Source organism: Otolemur garnettii, unplaced genomic scaffold, assembly GCF_000181295.1.
Source record: "Otolemur garnettii isolate 467f Iridium unplaced genomic scaffold, OtoGar3 scaffold00315, whole genome shotgun sequence".
NCBI lineage: Eukaryota > Metazoa > Chordata > Mammalia > Primates > Galagidae > Otolemur > Otolemur garnettii.
In genome coordinates this window covers 59,040-66,204 of record NW_003852710.1, presented here as the reverse complement: position 1 = coordinate 66,204, position 7,165 = coordinate 59,040, and the positions used below count along the sequence as shown (strand labels likewise).

At 40.3% G+C, this 7,165-nt stretch overlaps 1 pseudogene; it reads right to left on the bottom strand.

The window, feature by feature from the left end:
• Positions 1-6,925: 6,925 nt before the first annotated feature.
• The window catches only part of LOC105888369, a 931-nt pseudogene continuing 691 nt past the window's right edge, over positions 6,926-7,165 (bottom strand).

Sequence of the window (7,165 nt, the reverse complement as noted above, 5' to 3'; positions counted from 1 at the left end):
GAATTCATTGAATTCTTGAGACAACTTTTGAAATGCTCTTTGAATTTGTAATTCCAACTTTACCTCCATTCTATTAAACTTATTTGCAATCCAAATTCTGAATTCGATTTCTGACATCTCAGTCATTTGTTTATGAATGGAATCTTCAGTTGTGTCTGCCATATCACTCCTTGGGGGAGTTAATCTACTCTGGTTATTCATGTTATGGGAGTTTTTCCACTGATTTTACCCCATGATTATTTTACACGTTTGGCTAGATGAGCAGATAAGCTGAAGTTGGGTTGAGGGACTTCCGGAGTAGTGACTAACCAGCCCTTTGCCCAAGAGCTGTGACTGATCTCTGTACATTTTCCCTTAGAGCTTTGCAAAGGACCCATACAGGGCTACTACCTGAGACACTGGGGACTTACTTGGTGTGGTGGGGCTAAGTGGCTCTGTCTTGTTTTCAGCTGGTCTCTGTCCTACCCTAGTGAATCAGTTACTCTGGGTTGAAGTCTCAGCTGTGGAGAAATACCAGCAATTTCTGGGAAAAGAAATTACCCCAGGCAACAACTGGAAAAAGAAAATCAAACCTTCCCACCACCACACACCCAAGGTACCACTTTGGATACCTCAAGTGATAAGTCCAGTCAGAGAGATCCAAGTCAATTGTCTCAGTCAGTACTTGGTCTCCAGTGGAAGAGTTCAAAAGGTCTGCAGCAACTAGATAGCAGGGTCTGCTGGCAGCTTGAGTATGACTCGTTCTGGTAATCCGTGGAGTCAGAAGAACCCCCTAGCAAATGAATTAATCTGGGAAGGTTGATGCCTCCTTCCCCACCTTGCACCTCTGTCACACCCAATCACTAGTAACCCCACAGGACTATAACCCTGTCTCCTCCATTAAGCAGATGCTTCTCCAGGGGGTTGGGCCTGCCTGAGTCACAGGGAAATCTATGTCTTCTCAGCCAGGCCTCCACACTCTGCCAACATCTGGCAGGGGGACCTGAGGCCTGACAACCTTGGGTGGTTAATGGAAGCTGGGGTGGTTCACTCAGTTCCAGCCCTGCCCCTGATTGATGTTGCTGACACTTATCTTTTCCAGAATTTGTGATTCTGTCCTGGCTATATTCTCCTGTGGACCAGGCACTGTTTGAGTTCATAGAAACTGTGACTTAGCCCCAGTCTGTGCAGCCACCCAGAGCTGGTGTGTCTATCTCCACTGCAGTCTGTGTTGGGGCAGGTGCGGTTAGAGCTCACATTTGGCTCTAAATTCCAGCCTCTGCCGGCCTGCTTTTGTCTTACCTCTGATCCCCTGAGGGCTGGGTGCTTCTTAGGCTTACTAAAGCAGTCCTGGCTCAGCCTCGCCCTGGGAGTATGCCATCTCTGTGCACTCATCGTCTTTTCTCTGTCCCCACTGAGCCCCGCCCAGGCAGGTACTGCCTCAGGCATACCCTTTACTTATGGAGCCTGTGTTACCGAACCAGAGCTGTTCTGCCAGTGTCTGCCACCAGAGAAGATGCCCGGCTTTCTCTGGCTTCGCAGAGAGACAGGGAGTGTCTCTCCAAAATATCCCCAGGGGTGTGAGCCCTATTGTTCCCGCTGCTTCCTCTGCTGCTCTGTGCCATGGGCATTGCCTCTCCCTCTCCTATATGGTTCCTTTAGTCCAGAGTCTCCTCCTTACCCCTGTGCCACAGAATCAGCACAGACCTGCAATAGCCCATGCCCTGTCCACACCTCTCCAGAAAAAGCCCAAGAATCTGGACTCCATGGGGGACCTTGGGGTGAGAGTGGAGGGGAGTGCTGGGAGTTCAGAATTGCAGGTAGAGAATATGTACAGTTTTATACAGTTTTATGCCTGGCAGGAAAGTGCCATGGCACCCTAGTAGGGGAAGGAGGTCCGGTTTTTAGAGGGTCTCTCCCATGGGATAAAATGGGAGGATGTTTGAACTCTGATTGCTTCTTTGTAGAAAGTACACTGTGAGCCGTTCTCTTGATGAGGGGACTCCTGTCCACTTGGTGATGGATTTTGTACCTATTGTTTGTATCCTTGGGGTCGCAGCTCACCTCAGCACAGTTGATGTGTGTTCTTCAACGTTCTCTCTTGACTCAGCTCTAAACCATTGGCTTACTTGCTAAAATTCTGTCATTTAACTCTCCTTATGGATGGGAACCTCAGTGGAAAGCTGGCTCCAGTTGCCATCATGTCTCTGCGCCCCCCCCCCTTTTTTTGAGACAGAGTCTTTGTTGCTCCTGGTAGAGTACTATGGCATCACAGCTCACAGCAACCTCAATCTCTTGGGATTAAGCTATTCTCTTGCCTCAGCCTCTCAAGTAGCTGGGACTACAGGTGCCCACCACAATGATGAGGGTTTTTTTTTAATAGATGGGGTCTCGGTCTTGCTCAGGCTGATCTTAAACTCACGAGCTCAGCCACCCAAGTGGTGGGATTACAGGCATGAGCCACTGAGCTGGCTACCAATGAGTTTCTGTTTTCCCATGTTTTTAGTATTACTAATTAGTGCCCTTTTCTTTTAGCTGGAAGAATTTCCTGTAAGGAAGATCCAGGGATAATGTGCTCTCTCAGCTTTTGTTTTTCTCTCCATTTCTGAACAAAAGCTTTACCAGGCAAAGTATTTGTGGTTGGTAGGGTTTTATTTCCTTGCTAATTTCAGGATTCTCTCTTTGTCTTGGATTTTGAGAATTTGACTGTAATATGTCTTGGGACATTCACATCAGGATTAAATATGATTAGAGACTTTTGATCTTCCTGTAACTGAGTATTTGTATTTATCCTCAAATTTGGGAAGTTTTCAGCTATTATTTTATTAGTTAACTTTCTGTCTCTTTCTCTTTTTCTTCTTTAATTCTTATTCAAATAGTAGCTCTTTTGATATTATCCCATAAATCTCATAGTTTTTTCATTTCTTTTTTTCTTTTCTCTACTTAACTGTATGTCTTTATATAATCTCTTTAAATTTATAGGTTGTTTCTTCAGTTTGATCAATTTTGTGGTTGATGCTTTCTGTTGCATTTTTCATTCCATTCATTGTATTCTTCAGCTCCATACTTCTGCTTGTTTTTTGAAATTATGATTTCAATATCTCTGTTAGATTTCCCATTTCAGTTGTTTAACATTTTCCTTATTTCATTCAATTGTTTCACTGTATTTTTTGATGTTTTGTGAACTTTCTTAAAGCAATTACTTTAAATTCTTTATTAGGTAGTATGTAGACATTCATTTCTTTGGGGTCAGCTAATGGGAAATTATTATGTACTTTGGGTGGTGATACTGTCATACCAATATATTTTTTTTGTTTGTCATGTTTCTTGTTGCGTTGCAATGATGTATGTGCATTTGGTACAGCAGTAACCTCTTCCAGACTTTTCTTACTGGTTGCAATGGGGAAAGATCTTCCCCAATGTGTACAGAGTGTGCAAGGGCACAGGCTGGGTGGGGTGCAGTAGCTCGGGCATCAGTGAGGCTGAAGCAATGAAGTGTCCATGTAGCAAAGTTAACCAAAGTTGGTGTTGATAAACTATTGTAGGGATCCAAAGTGATTAACACTGCGGATATCTGCAGTGGTAGTGAGAGGTGTTGTGGTCGTCAAAGGCAATGACTGTTAGAGCCCTCTCAATCTCTTCTTCTCTCCTGGAAAACATGTGGCTCAGGTGATCCCTCTTGGCATAAGTTTGGGTTATAGGCCCATTCACAGTGCCAATGACACTGGTTTCTGATTAGTGGCATCCATGGAGAACCCACAAGGCCTAAAACATGGGCATATGTGGAGAAAGTACAGCTCTAGGGCCTAAGTTGGTAAAGCCCAAGGAATAGGTGCCCACACTGCCAATCTGATAATGGTAAGTACACTCAGGTGCTTATGAAGCAGAAGGGGAACTTGGACAAAACATGGGTCTGGGTAGAGCTAATAAGGCTCTGGGATCAAGGTAAGCCTAGCACTCTATGGTGGCTGAGTTGGTACTCCAAACACAAGTAAACACAGAGACCTGGCTTCAAGGCCCAGGTTGAAAACTAGCTCACTATGGTAGTGGCTCTATGGTGACTGAGCATGGGTATATGCAGACAAGCTTCAAAGTCAGTTTCAGAGCATGGGCTAGCTCACAGTGCCAACTGAGCTGGTATCTAAAGTGTGTGCACCTATAAAGAGACATCAGCTTTGAGGCCCAGAGTGTTAACCAATGTCAGAGACCTGGTCAGGTATCAAGGGTGTCACAGAGATAGAGTCTGGAATGTGGGCACTTATGGAACAGCCAATGCTCAGGGGTTAAATGTATTCACAGCTTTGGGAGAAGTGGCATCTGTGGTCCCAGAGGAGTTTAATAGCAGCTGCTTCTCAACAGGTGATGTGTGCAGCTCCCTCTCCCTCTAAGGCTCCCTGCCAGGAATGACTCTTGGTTATTTCAGTGTCAAAAATGCTGTTCCTCAACAGAGTAGGCTACTTGGGACCATGGTGGTTCCCACTGCATGGCTGAGACCAGTGGCCACCACCACCTTTCTTCTGTGTTCCTAGCCAACTCCTGGCATTTCAGGTATGCCAGTCTTACCAGTGATCCTTATCATATAGATATTCTTTTCTTTCTTTTTTTTTTCACTGCACTATGTGGCTGTAGATTCTTAAATGGTCTCTTGAGTCCTCACAGGGCTGTTTTGATTTGTGATTACCTGTCCATATTTGTTTAGCTTTGTTTTGTTTCCTATGGGGAGTTAAAGCATGATATCTCTTGTTCTGTTATCTTGGTCAAAAGGAACTACTATTGTCCATTATAAAACTTTCAGAATTGTCACACTTTTTATTGAGGTAAATGGACATGCAAAATTAACTATTTTAAGTTAATAATTAAGTGACATTAGTACATTCAAAATGTTATGCAGCCATCATTTCTATCTAGTTCCAAAACATTTTCACCATCCCTAAAAGAGATAACACACCCACTAAGCTGTTGTTCCTCATTCCCCTCCTTCCACAATTCTTCTCCTAGGTATGTACCTTAGATAACTTAAAATAAGCACTTAAGTACATGTACACACATGTTCATTGTAGTACTATTCACAATAACAAAAAGGTGGAAACTGCCCAAATGTCCATCAACAAATAAATGGATAAACAAATTGTGGTGTATATGGGTCACTACAAAGTTTTGAAATAGAGTGTGTGATGGTCCATTATTGCACTTCCAAGAAACACAACTGACAGCACTCTTTCTGATTCACCTATGCAAGCTTCAACTTATTCGGCTTATCTGTGTTGCTGGAAAGGTTTAATTTGTTTTCATCTGCATGGATTTTATGTTTCTTTTTCCTTTTTTAAAGAATTAACTAATTTGAGTTTGTTTAATTTGGAATGTGATATGTCCTTTCAACATGTAAATTCAGATCTTCTCTTAAGTTTCTTTATCTTTATGTGTCTCAAAACTTCTGTAATGACCTATATATCTATGGTACATCAAATTGTGGTAAAATTGTTTTAATCATGATGTGATTATTTTTGAACTATGTACCTGAATATTTACAAGAAAAGATAACATGAAAATACTATACATTTTTTATTTATTTCAAAGTAGATTACCAAATAAAATATTAGATTCCTAATATTTTCAAATTTTAAAAATTATAAAAATCAATGACCACACAGGTCTTTGGTCATTCTGGGAAAATCAGTGACAAGTATCTTCAGCAAAGTAAATGTCCAAAATGTAAAAAAAATAAACAAGCCTACCAGAAGTGTATGGGAATCTTTATATACACATACGGTACACAATAGTTTGTATCTTGCTACTTGAAGCAAGTCTCCTCTTCAAATTATTACATAATTATCTCCCTTATGTCTTCATAACATGGTCTTTCATGGTCCCCACACAATCACAGAACAATATAGTCAAAGAAAACATGATCATTGCCATTAACCAACTATGCCAAACAACCTCTAGCTCCAGGGTTTTGTCTCTAATCCATCATTTCATATAAAAATCTTGAATAACTAAATTGCACTTATAACATTAATATATCCATTAAAATATCCTATCATCTTCTCTCTGCCATGATAAAATTGTATTTATATCTTAGCATGTCTCTGTGTCACGGTAAGGATCAAGGGTGTCATTTTATATTAGTACTAAAATGAACAACCAGAGGTGACAACTGAACCTCTTGTTCCACAAAGGAAGAGATAATTTTTCATAGATTGACATAAAGAGAACTTCATAGTCATACTTCTTTCTACCCTAATTAGATTTCTCTCAATTCTTTTAAATTTTCTGAGCAAGGAAAGAATCTTAATTATTCAACTCTTTCCTCTAAAGTACATAATATTTATCTCCCTGTAATCCTTTGTTTTCAGATCTTCAGGTACTGAAATCAATCTGTAAAACCAATGAAACCAATAAGGACTTGCAATTTCAATGAGAGATTGAATCTATATTTTCATTACGGTGAGAATATCTATGTTTTCTTTACATTGAGAACAATAATTATAAAGATTTGTATTATATTTATCTGCAGAATTTGGCATTGAAAGCCATATTTAGTCATTTTAAATAATTTTATTGATATCATATTTCATATTCTTCGCACTTAGAAATTTCATTCTCTATTCTCTTGAACTTATAGAAGTAGGTACTAAAAACTACATCTTCGTAGCTTTAAGATTACACAGTCTTGAAACAGATTCACATATCTGAGTCTCTTCATTAAAATTTGTAGAATCTTATTGATTTAAAACTAGTGAAAAGATTAAAAAAGAGAAGACATTTTCTGCTCAAAGGAAAATAATACTAGAGCTTTCAAATTAAATTATTATATAAATTAGGTTATCTTCTAAGAATTAACAAATAGAACCTAAAAAAAATGTAAATAAAAGACTGTAGAAATAGAAAGAAGTTTAGATTAGATCATAGAGATGGCTCATTCCTCCTCTGAAAGGTGAGGATTTTATTTCTGCAATTTCACCCTGGACAGAATATCCCTCAGAACCTGGTGAACCTGCTTGTTGCGCAGAGTGTAGATGACTGGATTCAGCAGTGGGGTCACCACTGTGTTCACAAGTGCAGCTTCTCTGTTGGAGTTCAGCCTGTCCGTTTGGTTTGGTTTCACATATATGAAGATACAGCTGCCATACATCAGAGAGAGCACAATGAGGTGAGAGGAGCAGGTGGAGAAAGCTTTCTGCCG